At 41.3% G+C, this 25,610-nt stretch overlaps 1 protein-coding gene across 10 annotated transcripts in view; it reads left to right on the forward strand.

Annotated features, from left to right (window-relative positions):
• SULF1 (sulfatase 1) overlaps window positions 1–25,610 on the forward strand; it is a 156,229-nt gene that overhangs the window by 23,291 nt on the left and 107,328 nt on the right. The window contains exons 1-5 of one of the 10 annotated variants that reach the window (XM_021386511.1): window positions 1,899–2,271; window positions 3,301–3,392; window positions 14,811–14,890; window positions 22,918–22,988; window positions 25,336–25,433. The gene's annotated coding sequence lies outside the window, so the exon portion shown is untranslated. Of the gene's footprint in view, window positions 1–1,898; window positions 2,272–3,264; window positions 3,393–14,810; window positions 14,891–22,917; window positions 22,989–25,335; window positions 25,434–25,610 lie in introns of those variants that run through there. The other 9 variants (XM_021386510.1, XM_021386499.1, XM_021386506.1 and 6 more) reach the window with 9 other exon arrangements.

The following is a 25,610-nucleotide window of genomic DNA, read 5'->3' on the forward strand; positions in this document are numbered from 1 at the left end:
CATTGCTGTGTATTTCTACACAGATGTGGTACACAAAATTGTGTAGAAATACACACAATGCAATTGTACTGCACATAGCTGTCTTTCGTGTTGGCTAGAAGCAGAGTTTCACCCTGTTCAGTTTGCTTCCTGTCTCACCAAGATCAGACAGAAGCCTGGAGCTGAGCAGCACGTTGGGCAGTGATTCAGTACACGGGATGATGCAGCACAATTTGTTTTGGCTTTTTGATATTCCGCATCTAACTGCCCATGCATTTTTAATGCAGAGTTACTAATGCAATAGTAGTATGAAGTACAGTTAAAGAGAATGCAAACTAGTTTAGTAATGTCTCCAGAGCTTTCCAAATGTGTGAGGCTATCCAGCCTATTTACAGAATGCAATCTGCTAGAATTAAAAAAAAAAAAAAAAAAAAAAAAAAAAAAAAACAACGTCCTGAAGACGTCATTGGCAGTGTTAAGAATCCTGTAATACCCCAGGGACAGTAGCTGTGTCCCTACCTCACCGCATGCTACTGTTAAATATATTGTTTGGTTGCTTATTTATTTGGAATTAGAAGATTAGGGAGTAGTGTTTGAGCGAACATCCAACATCTGTGAAAGCAGTTTCAGTTTAATAGGCTGAATCAGACACCACATAATCACTTTTGGGAAGAATTTGAGCAAATGCAATCTTGTCTACAGTTTCTTCTTCTCCTTCTTTCTTCTGCTGCTCGGCTCTGATAACTGCTCACTGGGCACAAACCACGGCTCTTTAATCTCACTTTTTATGAAGCGATCACCAGCAGTTCAGAAATAGCCTTGTGTAACATATTAAGGACCAAGTAAGCCAAATCAATGTTTCAGGGCTCTCATATGGCTTTCATATAGCTGGATGGGAGTGTGTCTTTTCACGATTGCAAACCTTCAAGCTGGATGTTAACACTTTTGAAGTAACTTCCAATGCCAAAACGACGTTCCTCCCTTTCAGTTCAAAGAAAACACAACATCTGTCATAATGTGAAATGTAGATTTAATGCAAGTGTCAAGTCAGGCACTTGGTAATGAGGCAAAAACCCTTGAGATTTAAGTCTCTCTTCCGCGCTCTCCTGTTACAGGGAGGGGAAAGGAAAGAACTGTTTCTTTGGCACTTAGCAGCTTTTCTGCGTCGCTTATCTATCCTTCCTGGACATCTTCTGCGAATTGGTGTATTTTTCCTGGCGCTGTCCTCCTGAGGGGAGGAAGGTGCGATAATACTCGCTTTGTAACCGAGGGAAAGTGAGGTACGGCCCAGACTGCCGAGGAGCCCCCAGCCCCAGTTTGGAATTGGGGTTGGGGGGGTGGGGGGGAAGGCGGCTACGGAGAGGGCTCCGGACGCGGCGGAACGGAGCGGGGCGCGGCGCGGCGGCCGGAGCTGTCACAGCAGCAGCCCCGAGTGTGCCGCTGGGCGCGCCTGGAAGCGCCTTTATTTGCACTGGGGGAAGCGTGGGTTTGTGGTAAGGATCTGCAGGTCTCCGTGCAGGAGGATAAATATTTGCCCTTTGGATCCCCCCTTCTCCTCGCCCCCCGGTTTTCCTTCAGCCTGTCCCCCGGCAAGGCTGAAGGGATCGCGGCGCGGCACGGAGTGGGGATTTGGAGATGCAGATGTGACATTGCGGTGCGAACGCCGCCCGCAGCAGCAGTTTATCAGGATCTCGGACCGCGTCTTTTATCTCTTTTAGCTCGGAGGAGATTGCCCTCAATAGACCCGCCGTAAAAAGAAAAAGAAAAAAGAGAGATTGCAGTGTTGCCCTTGTGCATCCCACTGCGAGGAGGTCCCGGCGGTCCCTTGGGAATACCGGGAGTCGCGAGCAGGAACACGAGCGGCCACCGGGCTAATCCGCTCCTCCACCTTCCCGCTAGTACCTCCCCCTTCTGCTCCTTTCTTCAATAGCAGCCCTTTCTCCAAATCTCAGGTTACTTCGCTAAAGAGTTCTCAGCCCTATAGTTTCAGCCCTTGTCTCTGCCTCCAGCTCCTTAAGAGCCACCCAGCCCCAGCGATCGGATTGGGCAGCCCGCCTTGACACACCACTGTGCTGAGTGCTTGAGGACGTGTTTCAACAGATGGTTGGGGTTAGTGTGTGTCATCACACTCGAGTGGGGATTAGGGCAGAGAGGCAGCCTGGCTGGAGCTGTGTGGTCTTCCCCAAGTGGGAGCTGCGAGCAAAAGAAGAACCACCTAGCTCTGGGGGAGAAGAGGGAGGAATCCTCTCCAGCAGCTCAGAGGGGAAAATAAACCCCCCACACTTTATTCAGGTAAAGTAAAACGCACCTCCTGCTTTTTCTTTTTCTTTTTTTTTTTTTTTTTTTTTCCCCTCTCTCTTTTCCTTTCTCCTTCCCTCGGAGGAATGCTAGCACGGCACACTTGTCAAAGCCAGTTGTGCTGCCTTCTCAGTGCTGCTGTTGTGCGGCTGACAGATAGCAGCGAGCGCAGCCCGATGCTCGCTGCCCGCAGAGCTCACGCCCGGGTCCCGCTGCGGAAGGTGCGCGTTGGGAAAGCTCTCCCGGAGCTCTGCCCCTCCCGCACACATGTGCGGACCCTCGGTGCTGCAAGATCGGGCGGTGGGGGGCGGTGGATCGCAACCGAGGGTTTGTTCGGTTTGATGCAGATGTTCGAGCAGGGTAGCAGCCCGCCTGCGGCTCAGCTGCGAGGCAGAGAGTGTTTGGAAAGTGCGTTTGAGATGTCTGTAAAGTTTGAAGGCTCCTTTATAGAGAGCTGGCAGGGGCTTCTGCTGATCAGTTTGGTTTACATATGAGCTTAAAGTCGGGAGAAAATCAGGGAAGTAAGGGGAAGGCAGTGCACGGGGTAATGCTGCAGCAGGGCAGATGGATGTAATTCATTTGCAGATCTGTCTGTGAAAGTTTTACAAGTCACTGCAAACTAAGTAGCATCCCTAGAATGGATCATTAAAGCCTCGCTGTATAGATTCTGAACAAGCGATCTGAAGTGTTAATTAAATGTAGGGGAAAAAAAATGATGTTTGAGAAGGGAGAGGGGGAGAAACGCAATGAGAATTTAGTTATGGAAGTACTCTGCTATCATTTTCATTGAAATTAACTGCTAAGTTCACTGATGTCTGCACAGGGGAAGCCCAGCAACTGAGCCGAGAAGTCAGAAATGCTATCCCTGGACTGTGTCAACTCATCAGAGTGTTAGGATGCTCTCGTTGTTTTACTCTGAATTACTAGAGGATGGGTTATTTGCCTTTTAAGATAAATCATTCGCTGTGTCTGTGTCTTCCTGCGCAGAGCAACAAACTGATTTGTTTCTTCGCACTGTAACAGCTCTTCACACTGACTCGCACATACCTGTGTGCCTATGAGTAACTGGCCTCCTACTTGTGAAGGAAATCTCACACTCTCCTCACCGCTTACAGGTGAGATTTTCTATCAATAATGCTTTATATAATGTGTGCTGAAATGAGATCTGTGTAGTAGGCTGAGCAAGGGGATCTGCTGCTTTGGGATTTTGGCATTCAGCTGTGTAACAATGCCCATAAAACTGTGTTTTCAGTTGCATACAGAGTTTTGTCTCAAACCAACTTTTTGTGTTTGGCCGCTTTACAGATCGGTCTTAGCCTGTGTATTGAGATACACTCTTCAGTAAGAGAGTAGCCACAGAAGGGACCGACGGCAATTCGAAACAATAAGTTAAGTCTTTAATGAGGCTACATGACTAGATCAATGCTTATGTGAGAAAAAAAAAAAAAAAACAACTTGATCATTTTGATTTTTCTCTCAATCCACTCTTTATCACTGGAAAAAGTGATGGAAACATTACAAGCTTCCTAAAAAAAAGCAAAACCAACTAACCAGGCCCCCCTCGCTGTGACTGCATTAAAGCCTTTTATGCCATGTGCATTGAATTTCTTGTTTTCCCTCTTCCCAGCCTGTCTGTGAGAAGCCCATAAGCCAGCTGCAGCACGCAGAGCTTCAGCCATCCAAGCAGGATAAGGTGCAGCACTGCAGTGCTGTGAGATGTTCAGCCTGTGCTGTCACAGCCCTCTCTGTGGGCACTGTCAGGTCATAGATCACATCATCTATAAGAAAACGCATTTTTCCACAAACTGCGTCTCTAACTGCATATGCCCATCTTGTAACTGTTTCAATAGGAAAAAAAAAAGCCCAACTAAGTTTCTCTAGCGCTGCCAGAAAATCCTACCGAGAACTAGGAACAGCAAATCATGTTTTTCCTTCCTTTATAATGATGGGGCTGTTTAAAAGACAATGCCCACAGGGCAGTCCAGCTTCTTGTCAAAATGTAATCTACTGTTCCAGATGGTAAACATTCAAAGACATATTTATGGTGACTTCTACATACCTGCCTTTGACATTGGCTTTTTTTTTCCCCGAGAGCACTTGTGCTGGGTACACACATGAAGTTCCCATTAGCATCCCAGCAGCTGTAAAAGTGTTCAGAACTCTCAGAGATGTTCCTCACGGTGAGATAAAAGTAATCTGAGGGAGAGATCTGAGACTGATGTGACTTTGGGAGATCTGTGATACGCTCAAGGTTAGAAATTCCAGGGGAACAAAAAGATCCATAAACTGCTGTATGAAAGCTGTAAGATGTTCTTGTTGCGGCTAATTCATCTCTGTTTGATAGGGAATGCTGAACATACCAGGCATGTCTGTACTATCAACCGTGTTTGTGATGGGAGGGAATCTGCACCACACAAAACGTGGTGGGTTAGTTTTTCCCCCAGGTTTCCTCTCCGCTCCCACATAGTGGAATCGCAGCATCATAGAATGGCTGAGGTTGAGGGGGGCCTTAAAGGTCATTGAGCTCCAGCCCCGTGCTGTGGGCGCTGGAGACCAGATTGATACTGGTTGTCTTTACAGAGATGTTTTCAAAGTGACACCTTTTTTTCCCCCCACTGCTCCAACCAGTGAGACAGAGCCCGAGAACACGTTTTCCAGTCTGAGTTTTCCAGTTCTGCCCTGAATTGTCCTAATTATGTGTCAGTTTATTGCTTGTCAGGGGCTTCCTCTTCTTAGCACGTTATAATCAAGGTGGGTGAGCTTGTTCCGTCGTATTACACAACTTCAGTTTCTCCTGCTTGGCATGGCTTTTTGGCTTGTCATTGAATTTATCTCAATTTCAGGGGAAAAAATGATTATGATTGGTGTCATATAATCTTAAAAAAAAAAAAAAATCGGTAGATTTCCAAATGGTGTGTAAATACATCTTCAGAAAGTAGGCTAGATGAGAGGTCATTAGGGAAAAATGCATGTAGGGAGCCTGAAGTGTCCCAGAGATGGCAAGGAGCGGTGTGAAAATCATAGTAACAGCGCTCATCGGGAACTGATAAAAACAGTTTATTAAAAATGTTGTGATGTGAGGGACAGCGTTTCCAAATGTGGAAGACATTAGAGAAGCCCCACTCGGTGGAAGTTAGATAGCTATGGAAAAAATTATTTTGAAAGACTTGCCAATTGTGTTCTGCCGAGGTCACTTTGTTGCAGACTATTTGCCGGTTTGCAGTTTGTTATCTGTCTTTGTTTAACCTACATGCTGCATTCGGTGCTATGTGTTTGTTCACACAGTTTGAGCGCTGTGTAACCGCAGTCTCGCTCTCATCCAGGAAGGCCAGACACTGGTCTGGGCGTGATGAGAGTACTGGCCTCCATGATTTCCTCCACTTTAGAAAGGGCTTTGGGGATTTGTGTTTGAGTGGGAAGGCAGACTGATGTGATAACAATTGGGAAAGCGCCTTTCTGAGTGCCCTGAGAGCCGCAGCCTTCAACAGAGAAGGGGGTCCCGTGACAGCTCTGCGGTGACACAGACAGAATCCAATTAGTGGCCACTCCTGCTGGTGATACGAGATCGCTCTTAAAAATTTTCCACCATTGCCACCCTCATTGTAATCCCATCCACAATACTGATAATGGGATCACGAGTGTGTTTTCGGAACGCCTGTTTAAATTTTAACTACTATCTGAGGAGATTTTGAGGATGTGAGATTAAAGGCGCTGAATGGCGCAGCTCACACAGAGCTACGTGACGCGCATGTCACCCCGCAGCCGCTTCTCATGTGTTGTATTTTCTCAACGCCTCTAACACAGGGCTACGGAGTTGGGTGTCAGGGCTGGATGTACACGGTGAGTATCCCATTGAGTCACGCTGTCCCCGCACTGCAGTTACCTGTGGATCTCCGCAGCTACAAGTATGGAACGCAGCAGGAGATGGGAGGTGACACCATCCCCTTTTGCTGTGCCCCCACAGTGGCAGCACGTCAGCTTGTTTCTTCCTTAAACAAGTCCTAAACCATCATTCTCTGCCTTCGCAGCTGGACAGCAACCTAATACTTGCTTCTCCACTGCCTTTTTTTTTTCATCTTTCACTTTTTTTGCAGCAACGCAAATTCTGATCTAGATGTTCCCTGCCTTCACTGTTTCCATACGATCAGAGTCACTCTGTTCTTGCCAAGCAGTGCACAGCTGATGCTGTTGGATGCTTGTAGGACACCCTAAAATGGAAGGACTCCTAATGCCTCCACCAGCGTTACCTCAGAGTGCAGCACAGTAACGTATGAATTGCCAAACCAGACAGCTTTTATCCTATAGCGGAATCATTTTAATGTATTTTAGGTATGTCAGTATAATCTTTTTGAGAGCCTCTCTAAGATCTTTCCCTGGTAAGATGAATTCCTTTTTAATTTTTGGCGTCATAAGACCTTTATTTTCTGAGAAAAGTAGTAGTTGATTCACTGTCTGGTTTGTGCAGTGCACACAGCCGTTTTAGTATCAGTTGTTTACCAGAACTTTAATTTTCCCTTTCAGAACCTGTTTAAAAGCTTTGGTGAAGTCTTTCTTGCTGTGAGTGCTCTATCAGTGTTGGAGCTCTCAGGCTTCCTGGCCTTAGCCGTCACTGGTGGTTTGGTTCCAGTGAAACATTTCAGTAATAGATGACCTCTTTAACCAGGAGTTCTTCATCACTTTCTTAACATTTTGCTTTGAATTATTTTATAGCAAAAAATTAACTGAGAATTTCATCTTGTAATTGTTATTGTTCCCTACAGAGAAGGTAGTACAGGTAAAACTTTGAACTGTTGGTTTTTTTATCTACCACATTTATCACAGACCAGTGGGATAATACCATTGCTTATTATGGAAGACTGCTAGATGTGGTTCTGTGCTGTTTAGTAGAGCAGTGCTAGATTTTCCACAGAATAATTCATGGAGTTTCTAAATGAAAGCAAAACTCTGAAAGTCAATCATTTCATGTTTTGTTTAAAAAATAAAAATCTCTCCTGATGTTGTCTGAGAGTAATTATGGCATTCCATGTTGCCATCTCTCTATGATGTGACTCTACTGCATCCTAGCAAGGAGAGATGCTGTTCCACAGCAGCTGTATTTTTGTGGTGCTTCCTGGGAGGTGAAGTCTGTTTGGAAAGCCCACAGAGAAAATGGGGAAACCTTTGGCACAAGAGTTCTGGAGGATAAATGTAACAGGGAGCTGAAAAGAGGGATTGTTTTTCTGAAAAGCATCCATAAAAACAGAACAGTGGTCTGTTCCAGTATTGTAATTGCAATGTGCCAAGATGTTCATTATTCTAGCATGTGCACTGTTTTGTCTGTTTTCACTTACAAAGAGAAAAATGTGTTACCAAGCCCATAAATGTCTGCAGAACTGCCAAGTCCCCTGACTTTTATCAGTAGCCTCGTGATATTTAGCCTCCTTTGTAAAGCGTCAAGTGTTAGGGTCAAGATCTTACGTGAGAAGTTCACATCTCTCCTTTCTGATTTTTGAATTTAATCCCTGTAGTTGCTGAGGAAGCTGACATGCATGCAGCTCCAGAAGAGTGGAAGAAACTAACGGGAATCCTGAATCTTGCTATGTGAGCAAAGTGGGTTTGTGTATATTACTCATGGTGATTAAAAAAAATTACCTGAGGTTTGCTGTAATCAACTTCCCCTTGGAACTTCTGATCATTTGTCTGATAATTCCCGTTTGGTACAGAGGTTTTATTGCAGCAGAGGGCGAGGCTCCCTGACTACCCTTTCTGCCCCAGAGAAAGCCATCCTCAATCCTCCCATCCTCTGCCTGCAGGTGTGCGTTCCCTTCTCCTCCCTTGTGCCAGGTCTGGCGCCTGACTCAACACCCCATGAGCTCACTGAGTCATTGGGGAGCTGCTTTTGCTGCCGGTTTGGTGAGCTGATTCAGCTCAGCAAGCAGACAGACAGCTCAGCATCCAAGCAGAAGCTGGTGGCTTGGGGTGAAGGACAGAAACATTGCCACCACTTGAGGGTTGTGAGACCACACCTGGTGACTCTCACTCTGCGTACTGGGACACTGCATCTGACTGTGGGAGAATGCGTGACAACAGACATGTGCCAGCATGGTGTTGAGCAGAAGGCTTGATGTGCGTGCTTTTAATGAAAGTATAACCATTTATTATGAAGGAAATTGCTCCAGAGTGACTCAGAAGATGGAAAGACCCTGCTTGCTCATTTTGACATTTTAAATAGACAAATAATCTTCAGAGAGAAACTAATAGGAAGTATGGGGGGAGAAAAGGGTAAATAAATGCAAGCACTTGCCTAGCTACTGCTTTAAAAGGATAAGTGAGACGCTGAGGATGGGGTCCAGTCTGCATGGCCAGGGCATTTGAGGCGCTTCTGAATGTTAAATACTTATAAAGCAGCCACCTAAAGGCAGGCACTCCCTCTAATCAGTGAGGAGAGTCCTTCTGAAGGCCTTCGGGCAATTCAGTTAGTCTGAGAGGATTTCCTTTTAGAAACCTTCAAAGGCACCTACCTCTTTCCGTTGCATGTGTAGGAAACGGAGCTCACCCACTTATTTTTACCAGGATTACTAAGGAGCTTAAGTTGATGGGACTTGATATCACCTTGAGTTACTTGGTTGATCCACAGATGAGTGGTGATATGGATAAACATTGTCTGTGTTTGAACAACCATGATATAATTCCTACAGTATGTCTTCAGGGTGTCTCCTACACTCTCTACAGAAGAAAGCATGAAGCAGGTCTCTCATTTGAACAGCAGGAGCTGTGAATCACTTGAAGAGTCTAGGACACTCATTTTAGATAAATGCTGTTGACTACTCCTTTAGCAGAATCTGTTGTGATAGGACAAGGGAAGTGATTTCAAACTAAGAGGGGAGATTTAGACTGGATATAAGGAAGAAGTTTTTTTACAATAAGAGTGATGAGGCACTGGAACAGGATGTCCGGAGATGTGGTGGATGTCCCATCCCTGGAGACCTTTAAGGTCCGGGCAGGGCTCTGAGCGACCTGATGTAGCTGTAGGTGTCCCTGTTCATTGTAGGGGCGTTGGGCTAGATGGCCTTTAAAGGTTCCTTCCAACTCAAATGGTTCTATGATTCTACTGGGCATAGAAATGGAACTCAGAACTCATGCAGGGTGTCATCAGCTTCTGTACTGGGCTATGCTGACATGAAAAATACATAGTTTTTTCTTTGTAAATCATTTAAGTTACACAAAAATGTTTAAAAAATCACCCACTATTGTTACTTGAAGGAATGACTGAAGACTGTGGGATGGATGAAGTTTAGGGGGATTAGAGATGTTGCTGGGGCCTGCAAGCACTAAAGGTATCATGAGGAATAGCAGATGGTCTTACAGGTCTTATAACTTCGTCTGATGTTGGACAAAGAATGGGAGAAAGACAATGAAAATCTTAAAAGGCCCTGTATCCGTGTTTCTGGATGTAGCTATGTTTACTGTTTTGAGGGTTACCACCACTGATTTGGCTGCTTTAGGGCATGCCAGTCGCAAATTAGAAAACAGTAGTGCAATAATAAACAGAACATGCTGTAAGTAATCAGCACAGGATACCTTTTTTTAACTATTGCTTTTTCCAAGGACTGCAGAAATACTAATGATAGCAGATTTTAGAGTAGTATTTGACTTTTGGAAACTTGCTAGCAATAAGAAAGTATGCATGAAGCCAAGCTTCTTATTCATTTTTAGCAAAAATTCCCCTGGTGTCATTCCTCACTATTTTAGTGAATAAAATAGCTGTAACATCTGAATTTGTGAATGTATCCCTAATAAAACATGTGAATTTACCTTGGATTGTTGTAATCTATTTTACATCTAGAGCCAATTTATGAACTGAGACTGTAACACTATCTGTTTGGCTGCAGTTGTGTAGGATTTAGGGAGACCGTTACCATAGTTAGACCAATAAAAACGTTCTGAAGCTAACCCATGTTTATCTGCCAGGCATTCCGGTAGTTTCTTTTATCTCTGTATCTGTAGAAGGTCAGCATTTCTTATCTCACTGTAAACTTCAGTCTGTTGCTGGCATATAGGCTCACAGAGCAAGGCTTCTCATGCTCTGCTGCTCTGCAAACTCAATTCCTAAGAGCAAAGGGTTGCTGAGTTAGTTTCTTGATGTTGGTATGGAGAATTCGTCTAAAGCGTGAACTCTCTGAAGTGGGGAATGGTAAAATGAAGAGAGGATGAAGGATGTATAGTCAGGGATCACCATGCTCCTTAGAAGAATAACAAATAATTCAACATAGAAAGATGTGCCATCACAGAGATGCTGAAACAGCAACATCCCTTTTTTGTGTCTTCTGCATCTTATGCAGTTCAAAACCTATTTTCTCCACCACTAACTTGCTCTGCAAATTTTTCTTCTCCTCACATTCAAGGCTTCTTGCACCTCAGCAATTTGTGGAGGCAGTATAACCATTTCTCAACAAACAGGTCCGTGTTACAGGGACTCATTTTGGTCTTGGATACTGTGGGTACTTTTCATATAAAAAGATGTCTGTTAAATCCTGTGAATCCTTTTTAGTGTTGCAGGATGGACTAGAAAAGCTAGGTAAAAGAAGAACGTGGTTAGCTAGAACTGAGGTCCATGCTGTCTTGGATGTTGTGCAACTGTATCATGAAATTGTCCATTTTGACGATGTTAGGGGCTCATATTCAAGCCTGGAGAATTCACCACCATTCTGGCAGCTGTACAGCATGAGCAGTGTGAGAAGATCATGCATGCTTTGATTAGTATCAGAAACCTACGGAGTTGTTGAAGGTAATCACGTGCTGAGGAGCCTGAACACATCCCTGCGTGCAGTGCCTGATTCTGTGATCGTACACAGGAGTGCACCACACTGCTGACTTTGTGCTGTTTCTCCCTTGTGCCCTGGTAAAGTTGTTTTCGACATACTCTGCACCAGCAGCTCCAGGATGAGTAATGCTTCTGCTGAGAACTGTCTACTTCTCTCCTCTCCTGTTGATTACTAGTGGAAGTGCATGCACACACTTCAAGGTCTCTGGTGCAAAGTACAGTGCAGATCAGCCCTTTAATTTGCCACAGGAATATTTGTCCTTTAGTCAGAGACAGTTCAGATAGTGAATAACATGTTCTACATTTATTGCACTAATACTGCTTTACACCAAAGTCTTAACTGAACATCCAGTGTTGAATCTAGTAGCTGTGAGCTATTCACTGGGGTTTTTCAGTATTCAGCCACCTACCGCTGCCAGAACTGCCACTTCCCTAGCCTGCAACAGAAGAATGTGCTGGGCTTTTCAGTTTGGAATTGATCTCAGTAATGTGTCTGGGTATTTATGGGTCCGGGTGTTTTTGAAGTCATACTTTGCTGTCAAACAACTCATCTTTAGAAAAGTTGTTGTGGTTAGTTTGAATGAGAGCATAACACAGGGCAGTGCACATCTCCAATTATGCCTCATCTCAAAGTCTTCCAGACACCTTGCTGAGCAAGGCATTTCATCTGGCATGAAATGAGGATCCCTTGTCTCTGCCCTTATCTTCAAAGCTCTGCGTGGGCCACTCATTGTTGGAAGAAGATTTTGCCCTGCTTTATCATGAATCATTGGCATCTACACTTAATAGGAACTGTGTTATTCTATAGTGGAGGATGAAATTTCAAGTGGGCAATAAATTGCCATTCTGAGCCTATCTGTAGGTGATGCAAGCATCACCAATGAATCTGCATGGGTAGGCAACTTCTAAAATAGACAAAGTTGGAATTTTAATCACGGCTGGTAGGTCTCTCTAGGAAATACTAGCCAGATTTGTCAAGTAGAAGATGGAAGGAAAACCCATTCTCTCCTCTCAGTGGTTTGTCAGTGCTTCTTGCACACTGGAGCTATTGACTCATCCACATTTCATTCTGCTTGGAGGTATACTTATCTCTTCTTTCAGAAGACATCCTGAGTGCAAGTGTTGCACAATCAAATGCTTCTAAGGCATTTACCATGTGCCATATCTTACTGTGCAATACCTACCTTTTAGCTGCTGTAATGGACATGGGGAGCTCATGTTGTCAGAGAGGAACTAGTCTGTTTTCTCAGTAATTTGGAGCTACAGCGAAATACCTTGATTTCAGTCCTACTTTTTTGTAATGCTTGAAGAAAGTTCTTTCTTCCTTAGAAGCCTCATGTAAAATAGAAGTCTTCTACTATAGCTAAAGCCATATACACCCTGGGAACTGTTCAGTTTACAGTACGTGGGATGGAAGATTGCCTTGGGCACACACGTTATGTGATTTGCAAAGGCTGGAGGTATTACTTCTCTTCTACTGTTTCTCATGCATCCTTCATATTCGTACTCATTTTGTATACAGTACATACACTGTTTTCCATTTATGCTTTTATTTTTTTTTTCTCCTACTTTAAGTCCTTATGTTCAGTGCTGTCAGGAAACTGTTTTAAATGAAAATGTGGATTGATGTGGAATAGTTTTAATGAATTTAATGAATTAAAGCTGAAAGAACATGAGCTTAATATTTTAGATAGAAAATGTTGCTCTTTTCTGTGCCCTGCTTAAACAGATTGGCTTTTTTAGACCTTTTCCTTGGTGAAGGTTAAGTGGGAAATATTTTGGCTGCAGCCTTTCTAGCTTAAGGAGAAAGACTTTCCATAGTTGAGGTTTACATTTTCTGCTATGGACGTTCAGTTTTCCTGAATCAAAGTTGTTAAACTGAAATGAATAGCTCGTGGCAATGATGATGAAGTATCAAGCCTTCATCTCTCATGTCTCTAGCTCTAGTGATGACTTTGCCAGTTCTGTTGCTAGCATTGAACAAATCTCAGCAGCAAAGCTCAGTTTGGTTAATGTGTTCCTCGCAAGCATTTTCCTTATTAGTATTAAGAACAGATGTAAAGAATCCTTACATTTGTACTGTATATGAACATTGATTTCATTGCTTCTGCAAAAACCTAGAAATGTTGCCACATTTTCCATCTGTATCAGGGCATCTTTTGTGCCTGCTGTAACATACATGGGGTGAGACAGATTGTTTTCAACTACTAAGGGTGCCATTTGCCTGTCCTGCTTGCTTCAAAATCCCTTGGCAGTCTGCCTTTGAAAGAGTTTCAGAGAGAGCAGGATCCATGTCCTCAGGGCACTGCTGCCTTTAATGGAAAGGTTGTCGTATTCTTCAGTTGTCAGACTCCTGAGAGGAAAAGAGTGAGGTCTAAATCTCTCTCTTGCCCTCAGTGCCAGTAGTACCCGTTGCAAATTATTTCAGTTTGGGATGGCTCCATTTGTTATGCCACAGCAAATTGTGCTTGACACCAGAACATGTAGAGACAGTGGTAAGAGCTGACTTGTAGTGCAGGGAGAGAAAGTCATTCTTTAACCTCAAATTTTATTTTGCTTTGGTTCTCAATTTAATCAAACCACTTCTTCCCTCGCAGAATGCAATCACAAGACTAGCCTTAAGTTCTCCCATAAATAATCTGAACAGAGATGCTCAAGTCCATTCCTTATCCCTCTGTCAAGTTCCTGCTGAGAAAAGGCACACTCAGCTAGGCTCCAACAACCGTATTCAACTTTCCATCATGTTCCTGCTGGCCCATTGCTCCTTCCTTCCCAGTTCCAGATGATAGCCCTCTCAGTGAGATCCACTGCTTCCCCCAGTTTGGTGTCATCCTCTAACACCATAACAGTTTTTATACCTTTCCTTTAAAGATGATTGCTTGTTTTGCTTAAACACTTGGTGCATTCAGACTGTCTTTTTCATTATTTTGCTTTGAATTAAGTTCTGTTCTTGATTTTTGTTTTAAGGTTGGATTCTCAGTGGCTCTGAGTAGACTGGCTATTTACGAAAAGCTGTATGTGAAAGTAACGCTGCATTCCAGTTAGTAATTTGTCACTCTATATGCAGTTGTTCCTAACTGACATTTAAATAGTTCTTCCAGTCATAGGGAGCTGCAGGACAAATATTTCTCCAACATATATTCATATGGTATGATCCTCTTCCTGTTATTGGCTAGTCTAGGTCTGCTGCAGGGAACACCCTTAAGAAGGTCTCTTTCAAAAGAAATCTATTTCCAATTCAGTGGGGTTCTGTGTAGCCCAACCAACATAGTGCTGAAAATTACTCTTTAATACGTGTAAGCTAAAACCATGAAAGATTTTTGAGTTTAGGCTTTATTTTCAGTTGTGTGTTGTTGCTGTCCTTCACAAAAGTTTGAGAAAACTTTAACTGAACCTTGTGATTCCTGAAATAAATCAGTTTCAAATGACTACAGACCATGATCTGGAGCCCTGAAAAAAACCTTTAGAATTTTGCATCTCTTCTCATCGGTAGTATTGTTCCCTCTGAGTTCTTAACAGCATTGCCAGTGCTGCCAGAGAGCAGTATTTTCTCATCATCTTGAAGTTACTCCCACAACTTCATTGTCAATTCTCAGTAGTGGCGGTTCCTATATGCCTCTGTAACTTTAGAACTGCTAATTAAATAGAATCCATTTTTAGTTCAATATACTTATCATATTGATGCATGTATTGTCCTTGTAAAGCTGTTTTTAAATACTATTTGTTGCAGGATGAAGAATTAAGTAGCTGTAATTTGTGAACTCGAAGCCTACAAAACGCAAAGCAACCCTAGTTCAGTGATTATTCCAGGTAATTTCATTTCCCAGTCAGCCTGTGATTTCTACCCTAGTTTGCTCGTATGTACCCTCTTAGAAAGCTCCCTGCTGTCTGAGCTTAAGAACTTCATGAATGGCACTGAGGACTGACTTTGCTCAATGCCAAGCATTCATCTAGGAACACGTCACTTCTACCAACCTTTGATAGTATTTTAGGAAATATAATTTTAATTTCTCCTGTCATAGTTTTGGAGCAAAATATTTGAATTGCTTTTTTAGTGAGAAGGTTATTTGACTTGTAAAATCAACTGCTGACTCATGCATTATGCATGTGAGGTGACCACCTGCACCCTTCAGTTAGTTCTTGAATGCGTACAGTGGAATACATATTTCCTGATGGTCAGTCCAGATCTGAGCTATGTTTGCCAGAGTTTCACAGTGTGACAGAATAAGGGGAAAGGAACTTTCATGGGTTTTGGAAGGTCTGGGGTAAAAGGGAAAACTTGTTTCTGATACTTGTGTAAGGTTGAGCATTATTAATGCTCAAAGTAACCTGAACTCTGAAACCCTTACTTCTTAAAACCTGGTTACTCTCTTGCTGTTTTTGACTACTTCACTGAACTGAGTTGCCAGAAAATATGGTTTGATTCCATTTTAGTTCACCCTTGTTCACTCATTCATCATCTTGTACTCATCTTTGTAGCTGTGTAGTTAAGGTACTGCCCTTGAACAGACGTGCATGACCTCCCTCATCTGGAGAATGTCTTGTTTCTGCAGCCATGCATTTCAACCAAGGAACTTTGGCTAGATAATAACTGAGCATCTCCTAGGACCTCCTCAAGAGAATGAGTTGTCTGTTCCTCAGCATTAGGCACCCAAGGTATGAGAAGGCAGAGGTTTCCTTCTCGCTAGCTAGTTTAGGCCTACTGTTTGCTCATTAGGCTCTGAAACTCAATCTTAAATTCCTCATTTGCAGCTTGGAGCCTTGACACGGATCCTCATTTTCCACTGATCCATCATCTCTGATGCCCAGGGGAAATTTCAAAAACACCCCTCCCAGCTGTTGCCCCATTAATCTCCTGGTGATTAGAGGTCCCATTGCAAATAAAGCTGAATGTGCTCCATGGCAACTCCTCAACCGCTCCAATGCATAGCTCTGCATGTTGGTGTAAATCAAAGTAGCCATATTTAAAGAGTAGTTAATATGTTAGGCTATAAACAAGAAGCACTGGGAAGCTCTGCTATTGGAACAGACCTCCCACTCTGCTTTCTCTGCTAGAGGGCCTGTAACCTTGGCTAGAGATTGGACTATGGAACAGCTGGAAGAGCTAACTTCTTAAATTAATGGAGTAAAATTGCCAAAATCATGTACCAGAGCCTTGAGCCCTACTGGTATCATGATATCATGCTGTTCTCCATAATGTAATATTAAGGGAAGAATGCCGATTCTCATTTTCCAGCCTTCATGCTTCAGCAAAAGTTAACAATGTGCAATACAAAAAGTGACTGAAAGAAACTAGACCCAAGGATTTTTTTCAGGATCTAAAGTATCTTTTTTAACCATGAACTTTTATACTCCTTCAGATTGCTAGCAAAACTAGATGTGTATTGAAAAACCTCTCCTCAGAAGAAAAGACTTAATGTAGTTGAAGCTTGACTCTAATGTAATTTAGCCATTGTGAGTAGGACATGGAAAAATATTGTGTTAGTAAGAACTAGTTCCACCATCATGTTTTTAATAAGGGAAGTGAATGTTTGTTCTCTGCGTGTGTGGAAGGGCGTGTGGAGGGGATGTGACGAGAATCAAATCCCTGTATACCTAGTGTTAGACTATTAAACTTAGTTTTCACTCTTTTGTACATATTTTCTTTTTGCCCATTTTTCAATTCATGGTAGGGACAACATAACACACTGCACAGATATGAAAGAAACTGGGCAAGCTGTAGAATTCAGCTGATCCATAAATATGTTTCCTGCTACTGTTATTTAATTCAGCTATGCAATTATAGTTATAAATAATAAATATTTCAAGAAAACATTATTTTATTTTTACTGAGAAATGATATTTTTTAGTATTCTGAATTGAGGATATAAAATCTGGGTGTACTGACAAGTCACCTTTTTGACTGAAAAAAAAAACAATTCCAACTGATAACTAAAATAGTGTTGCTTAAGGATAATGGTGTAATAGATACAAATTCATCCCATAATTCTTTTAACCTCAGTAAATGTGTTGCAAATGTTCAATGTCTGTTGTGGTAACATAAAGCAGAAGTCTTAATTAGTCTAAACAAAACAAATACATAGGAGAGTTTTTATGTGTGTTTTCAATTTCAGAAAAATTTCTCATACATTTGCCTTATTTCTTTTTTCACATCTTGAATCAGACACAAGCAAATGTGTTTGTATGTGTGTGTTATCCCCGAAGCACTGAAAGAGATGTCATGTGAAAATTATCTTTTCAATTTACAGTCATGCTGCTCTTTGGTCACATTTCAATCCGTTAGAAGGAAAAAAGAAGGTAGGGGGAATTGAAAGCACAACAGCTCTGATCCAAACTTCAGTGGTACTGCAACCCTTAACAGAAGGCAGAGCTCAGTTGTGCATATGGAATGATTCCATGTTTCTTATTAAAAAAAAAAAAAAAAAAAAAAAAAGATACTAGCAAGATAACACAAAAGATTAATTACCTATTATTCTATGAACTTACACATTCTCCAAATCAGAACAGCATTTCCAAGCAAATGTATCCCTTGATTTCTTCCTTGCCTTCAGTTGTTTCACTTCCCTAAATTGCTCCTTAAATATTTAGATTAAGGTCATCTTGCTTTTTGATTCACTGAATGTAGTGACATTGTTATTTAAGTTCAGAAGATGATAAGAAGTAGTCAGGTTTCAAGTCACGGTAACTTTGTAATGTTAAGTGCTGAAATGTAGGAAAGGCCTGCTTTATGAAACCTGTGAGTTATTTTTCTGTCTGGAGCAACCTTGTATATAGTTTGTATTTCTTGCTGAACAATAAGTTTTATTGGGCTGCTGAAAAAACAAATATGCCGAAACAGTGAGGCAAAAGGAGATGCTGCTGTTTTATCATCTAAGAAAGCACATACATCATTTGGGGCTCATTAGCCTATGTGAAGTCATCTGAAGAAATTTCCTGTTTGACCTCTCCCTTCATGTGTTTTGAGTACCACTTAACAATTTAGGTCTATCTTGGGCCTGCCAGAATCTCCCAAACACCTAAACTGAGATGCACTATGAAATATTTAGGAATACCTGACCACTTGAGGAGTTATAGCAGTTCAAATAAAAATTGTTTTGGAGGAATAAGTGCCTGTCAGATTTGATCTGTTTCAAGTGGATTCTGCCAGCTTTTTGCTTATTCTAAGATCCATAATATTTTCTTCCATTTTCCTTAGTGATTAATTCCATAGAAATACTTGTCATGGGAAAATCATCATAGACTCACAGAATGGTTTGGGTTAGAAAGGACCTCAAAGCCCATCCAGTCCCAACGCCCTGCCGTGGGCAGGGCTGTCGCCAGACCAGGCTGCCCAGGACCCTATCCAGCCTGGCCTTGAATGCCTCCAGGGATGGGGCACCCACAGCTTCTCTGGGCAGCCTGTGCCACTGCCTCATCACCCTCTCAATAAAGAATTTCTCCCTGATGTCTAATCGAAACCTACTGTATTGTATCCTAGAGCCATTAGCCCTTGTCCTGTCACTGCACTCCCTGATAAAGAGTCCCTCCTCAGCTTTCCTGTAGGTGCCCTGTAGGTATTGGAAGGCTACTATGCTTCTTGTTCAGAACTGACACACTTACCCAAACTTTCTGGTTGAATCAAAGTAGGAAGAGGTGAAAATTGAATGAAAGTGGCTTGCTGTATTAGAGCTGAATTTATACTTGTCTGGTTTGTTTGTTTTGTTTTATTGCATTTTTATCACCTAATCCTTAGGCTTTTTTCTTGTTTACTTCACTACGTTTAATGGCCAAATTTTAGCTTGGCTTTCTACTTAGAAGCAGAATTTGTCCTTTATTCTTTTCAAGTGTAAGAGTTTTATCCAGTTTTAAGCTAGCTTGCTAAGTGCTTGGAGCCAAATTTGAGCCTATGGATGGTGTATTTCTACAATGTAGCAAAATAGCTTCCTGCCCCAGCCTAACATATTTTCTCAAGTGATGGATCAAATACCATGGCAATTTCTAGTCGTAGCCACCAAAATCTTGATGAAAAAATAAATTTTCAAAATGTGTCATCTTGGAAAAGAAGAGATGTATACATGTTATTTTTATTTAATTTAAGAGTTATGCTAGTGACTGATAAAAATGGTGTTTCCCACCATTCAGAACAATGACACCAAGAGATTTTCTTCTGCATTGTTTCCCACAAAGGATGTGTGTGCGGGGATATATTTTATCATTCTGGTGCTGAATTGCCCTTTGCACGTTCACCTTACTGATGATGGAGGTTTTTTAATGTATCTTCAGCAGTAAGTGACTGAAGTCCTTTGGAAATTAGTCTGCTGGATAATCCCACCGAGTTATGAACATCAGAAGTACATGAACTCAGATATAACTATCTGTGTTCTGCAAATAGAAATAAATGTTGTATTGATCTGCAAAGCTTGGTCCTTTGGGTTTTTTTTTTTCTTTAACAATAGATGTTTCCATTGTTTAAGGCAATACTGCTGCGTGAGAGGTGAAGTCACATTAAGTTCCTCAGTTGTGGGCATTTTGTACCTATTCTTTACTCAGTCTTCTGAATCTATAATAAGGCTGGACAGTGTGATAGCAATGCCAAACAGTGAGAGAACTTTGCGTGTTTTGGAGCTTTCTTACATGTTAATAATGGTGCTGTAGTTCCATTAGCTTATTCAGAAATACTTCTTACTCCATGCAGTGCCCATTCCTACAGAAGATCCAGGAAAAAAAAAAATTCTGGATAATCAGAATTGAGTTCTCTTGTCCATTTATTGGCATTTGCAAAGACAACCACCGTAACATTTTCCATGTTGTTCTGTCTTCGGTTAGTTAAAACTGCAAACAAACATCTTGTACTTGTAACTTTTGTATAGAATACTTAAATACCAGAAATGCAAAAGCACTTTATACAAACAGAAATCACTGCATTCTTCACTGGAATAAAGCTATTTCAAGGTGAAATGTGAATCTGCTGCATAAGGACATTTTCCGTAGAGTGCTGGTCTGAAGAAGTAAGGAACACACAAATGGCTGAATCTGTTGACATATGTAGGTCTAGTATTTTCATTTTGTCAGAAAGATCTCGCTTCTGGCATCAAGCTGAGTACGTAAGCTCAGGAGTGATTCAGAGATGTGAATCACATACAACACTCCCTAGAGTCCCCTGGGTCTTCCTTGAAGGTTTTGTGACTGTGCTTCTGTTGTGAGCTTAAATAAGATCATTTAAGCCCCAGGGCATGTTACTCAGTTGTCATATATTGCCACTTGTGGGATTGTTTGGAAAACTCTTTATCACCACTATGTCCAAGGTATGGAAAAATTTCCGCATGTAGTAAACCCTTCTATGTGTTATCTGTGTTATACAGGAAGGATTTCTCTCACTGTCACACATACACCTACACCCCTCAAAATTCCAAAATGATATATATAGTCCAGCAGTATCTGTTCAAAGGAAGAACTATAAATACTACGCTTGCATTACAGCCTTTCTTATTGTGTGATGCTGTTAAGTCTCCACCATTACCCCAGGTTGGAAATGCACTGTGGCAAGGTTCCTGGCTAAGGCAGAGTCTAAATAGTAACCAGTGCACAGAAACTTGAATAAGAAGATTCGTGAAAAATGAAAATACTCCTGAAATTTCTTTAAACACAGAAGCATTTAAAGAAAATAATAGATCTGGTTTTGGTAGAATAAAATTATGGCATAATATCCTCTCTGACGTTAAAACATAATGAACTCCTTTGTGCACCTTCTGGAAAGTATCATATTTTCATATGTTCATAAATGTGAAAAACAGAGATCTGGAAATTTTGACGATGGTGCAAAGCTACCATCTCCGTGTGTCTTTTTCTGCTCTTTAACAGGCTAGTTCAGTGCCCACTAAAGTAAATGGAAAGATTCCTGTTTATTGCAGTGCTATTGGATTCATCCTTCCGTATGTTGCCCAATGACTTATTTCATTGTCACTCTGCTTCACCATCCGTTATTCCTACCCTTCTGTATGTGTAGATAAAGAAGTTCCTAAAGCTAATGATTCATTTTGTTTGGTGCTACTAAGTGATTCTTGGTTTTGCTTTATTATCACATGGAGCTGGTGTGGGCAGGGGTGAACAAGAAAGGCAAGGCAGAAAATTAATGGATCTCTTGCAATGAAAGGAGATATTTTAAACAGAATTGGAATCAGAGCTTTTGTTGTACACATACAGTCAACTTATTGTTTGTGAAAAGGGATAGTTTTTTAAGCATCTTCCCTCTGTTTAATTTACTGTTCTAAGCATTGTTTTATTCATTAGCTGATTTTCATCTTGATAATTTGTTTTCTTTGTTTTCTTTGCTGTTACATTCCTGGCCATTTCTAGACACTTTCCTTCCAAAAGCTCTTTACCCAATTTATTTCCCATAACAACAACCAAAATTGGAAAAAAAATACTCTATTTTGTAGCAATTTAAGGGCCAAAATCTGTCTTTTGGTACTAACATGCAGTCACCTTTTTAGTGGGATTTGCAGTTGCATTACGGAAGCTAGAAATATGGCCTTTGCATCACAGTCCTCCCCTCTATGTAACTACTATAAGTAACTGTCTCAAAACATAATGAGATTTTATTTACGTTTCAAAATTGAGGGAATAATTTGATTAATTATCTTCTAGTGTTTACATATACATCCCTTCTTGAGATCCTCTGGAGGCTGGTGGCTAATCTTTCATTGCACCATATGCTTCGGACTTGGTCTCTCTAATACATTAAGTGGAAAAACCTTTTGAGTTGTGACTTCTTGGCCTTTCATTATATCAGAGATTTTGCTAAGGGAGAGAAAAAAGTACTCTACTGTGCATTCAGCTGCTCCTGTGGAAGGGTCCCACTCCACTCACTCATCCCTGCTGCTGGCACTCAAAATGTCGGCAGGGCTTTGCTGACTCCTCTGAGGTACAGTCAAAGGAGGGCTTATGTGGCCATTGGGACAGATAAATTGTGCTGAGTGGGATCATCTGTAAGAGTGCTTTGTCTAATTCCTGGCTTCTTGGCCCATGCAGTATGCATGCCCAAGAAGAGAGTACTGAGGATGCCACAGGGAAAGGCAGATTTTCATTAGTTGTTTTTAACTGTGTGTCGTGATACTGGGGAGAAAAAAGGTTCAATGGTAGCTAGTGAGAATCACAAAGAAACCCTTCAGTCAGCTTATCCTAGCTATTACATCATTGCTAAAAAATTGGGCCTGATCATCAGAAAATACCTTATTACTTATTACTGGAGAGACCAATCTCTCCAAGAAGGAGAGCCAAAAAAACCATATTAGGTGATAGGACAATAACATTATTTTTCACCTCTCCAATTATTTCATACCTATGTATTTTTGTTGTACGTTTAAGAATGTTCGATCTAGATTCTGGGTTTAAGTTTTCAAGGTGAGATCCCAGAAGGCCTATTGTTTTTCACAGCCACTACTGACTTGAAAACCTAACAGCACATTGGTTTGCTTTTTGATTTATTAGGAAGCAGGCTTAACTGAACTTGCTGGCTGGAATCTATATAAGTCCTGCTGGCTTTCTGCTTTGCACCTGCAGGAGCAGATTTAGAGCTACTGCCCTCTGTGGATACTATACACTATACACTAGCAGTATAAGAGAACTGTTGATAAATTGAGAAAATTGCATTGGAGATGTATTTTGCTGTAACCTTGCCCTGCTGGAGTCGGAGGCAGCGTTCCCTATGAGACTTATGGGACAGCTCTAAATCCAATACTCTGGGCAATATCTTTCTTAGTGTGCTGGGATATATTCCTAGAAATAATGTACAGATAAATACAAGTTATTTATTGCTTAGAACTTGTTGTAACTTTTTATTGTTTTATTTATTACAGCCAAAAAAAAAGAGTGATCTGGGGAAGAGTGGAAAAACAATGACAATATATCTTTCTTGCGTAAGACAAAGGTAAGATTTAGAGGACTGTAATATTGCAAGTACTTATTTATAGCATAATAATAACTATGAGGTAATTTTTTAAGTTCCCAAATACTGGCAGCTTTTTTATTTAAACTTCTCCAGACCTTCAGTCTTGGCTGCCTAAGAGCTGGTGCTTTAAAATTCAGAGTCCTTTCCAGTTCACTGATACAATGAGTCCACCACACGGTTCTATATGTGCCACTGTACTGACCTGTTCTGCACTAGAGCAGCATAGGTTGCATTTCGTTTTGTAGCAGCATGTTAGAAATGCAAGCATTTCAGGCTCCTCAATTTACATTATCTCTGTTTTGGGTTTGTTGAAGAGAGGATTCTTTATTTGTTTATTTCTTTCACACTGTCCCCTAGAACCCATAGCTGTAAGTGCCCCAATTTTCCCTGGGATTTCTTTTTTTTTTTTTTTTTCCTATGGTCTCGGGTACCCATCTGTGAATGAAATAGTGCTCCCCTCATGTATTCATTGTTCCAAGTGCTGGTGTCTGTGCGAGTCAACAGAGTTTTCCTAATCAGGTTGGTTTTGACCTTTCAGAAGTTCACAAATGAAGAATCTGTGTTCATTATCCTCGAAACAGATAGACTTACTTGCCACTGCCCTTATAAAACGGCTGTAGGAAACAGTAGAGTGTGCTTGTTCCAAAACCAGCATCAGAATGCAGAGCTGTTGAAGAGCACACAGGCGTTAGGCAGCCAGGCTCTGACTGGCTCTTCCCAGAAGGGTGCTGTGCCAGATGGAGAGAGGTCCTGAGAAAGGGAGCAGACAGACTGACGGGGAAGCAGGCTTCACAACAGAGGAAACAATGAAGAATAGGGAGATCATTTCAGCCAGTGGTCTGGAATAGGCAGGAAAACTCCATCTGGTGCTTTTAGTGTCTTCATGTCTGAGGTGAGGGTTTGGTGATGTGCATGCTGACTGCCAGGGTAGTGACCCGCATTTCTGCTCCTTTTCTGTGACAGCTCGGGTAGCAGTATGACAGGGAGGGCAATCAGATGACAGATGACAACCTGTTTGCCATTTACTGATATGATTTTGGCAGGCGGGGCTAATACTGGGTCAGATTGGCTCCTTCACCTGACTCACCTCAAGCACAGTCCTCAGAAGCTTGTGGCTAGTCATGGCTAAGGGAATGTGAAACTATAGCTCATGTGAGCAAAATATTTCCAGTGTTCATGAACATAAACAAACAGAGATCTTTTTTCATCATTGGAACTTTCTCCTGAGTGGAGTCACTATGACATCCTGCATTTGACAGCTGCTCAAGTCAGATGAGGAAGGAGATAAGAACCATATGGTTCTTGTCAAATGAAGAAGATGAATTAAGAGTTTTAGCTGACATAGATGCAGGTAGTTACATTTCAGTTGCCTAAAGACAAGACGGATTAGTTTGTGCTAATTTATAGATGATTTTAATAGTAACTCGGTTTAGAAAAGAACAAAGAATTGAACAAACAAATTAAAAAGCCTAAAAAAACTATCTCCAAAGCTAAAAATTCTATTAAAATTCTACAAATATTCTCAGAAAATATCCTGACCATATAGAGTATTCAGTGGAGATGAACACCTAGCTATTTGAACTATCCATTGCACCTGAGGCTGGAAGTGTAAACATTCTTCAAACAGTGAGATTGCACTTAGCTTGAAGAGATACAATTATTTTAAATTTGATAGTGATAGAGCTTTGCCATGGGGAATACAAAAGGAAAGCAGTTACATTTTATGTTTACAGCTAAATAAAATATAGTGTATAATTACCATGCATTTATTCGACACTGGTTGGTGGAATTGATTGCTTTTTGTTTGTGTGTGGTTTTTTTTGTTTTTGTTTTTGTTTTTTTGCTCATGTCGTGAGTTTTATCCGTTGCTTTAAGGCATTGAAAATGCAGGTCTGTACTGATAAGTATTTAATAGGAAACAATACACGGGAAAGTCAGTATCCTTATGTGTTGGAGTATGCTCTTTAATGTTTCTGTTATTTTAAATGTGGTATTTTGCTGACTTGTAATGTCCCCATCCCCTGGAGGTATTTTAGAGACATGTGGACATGGCACTAAGGGACATGGTTTAGTGGTGGGATTTGGCTGGTCAGGATGATGGTTGAGCTTAATGATCTTGAAGGCTTTTTCTAGCCAAGATGATTCTATAATCAAGCTAGATATGGGTAAACTTAGTTCTGCACGATGATTCAGCAAAATAAGTAGGAATAAACAAGTTCAGTTTTGCAAACAAATTCTAAATCCAGTATGAACAGAGCTTTTGTTACAGCTAAAACTTGTGATTCCTAGCAGCTGGAAGTATTAATGTGTTTTCCCATTCTTTCAGGTTTTGCCTATAATAAATTCACTGAGCAAGAAATACAGACTCCTGTCCAATGCTATGAAAATTAACCAAGGCACATTAACTTCAGGAAATCTTCAAAGGTACGAAAATAAAATGCTTACTCAGTAATTATTTAAACCAAACAAGCCATCAGTATGTGCGACACCCTAAGTATTATGTCAGGTCAATAATTAAGCTGTAGTAAATCTTCTGGAGATTCTCTTCTGCCAAACTGCAAAGACTCAAGGCTAACCCAAGGACCCTTAACATTTCGTGAG

Source organism: Numida meleagris, chromosome 2 (assembly GCF_002078875.1).
Source record: "Numida meleagris isolate 19003 breed g44 Domestic line chromosome 2, NumMel1.0, whole genome shotgun sequence".
NCBI lineage: Eukaryota > Metazoa > Chordata > Aves > Galliformes > Numididae > Numida > Numida meleagris.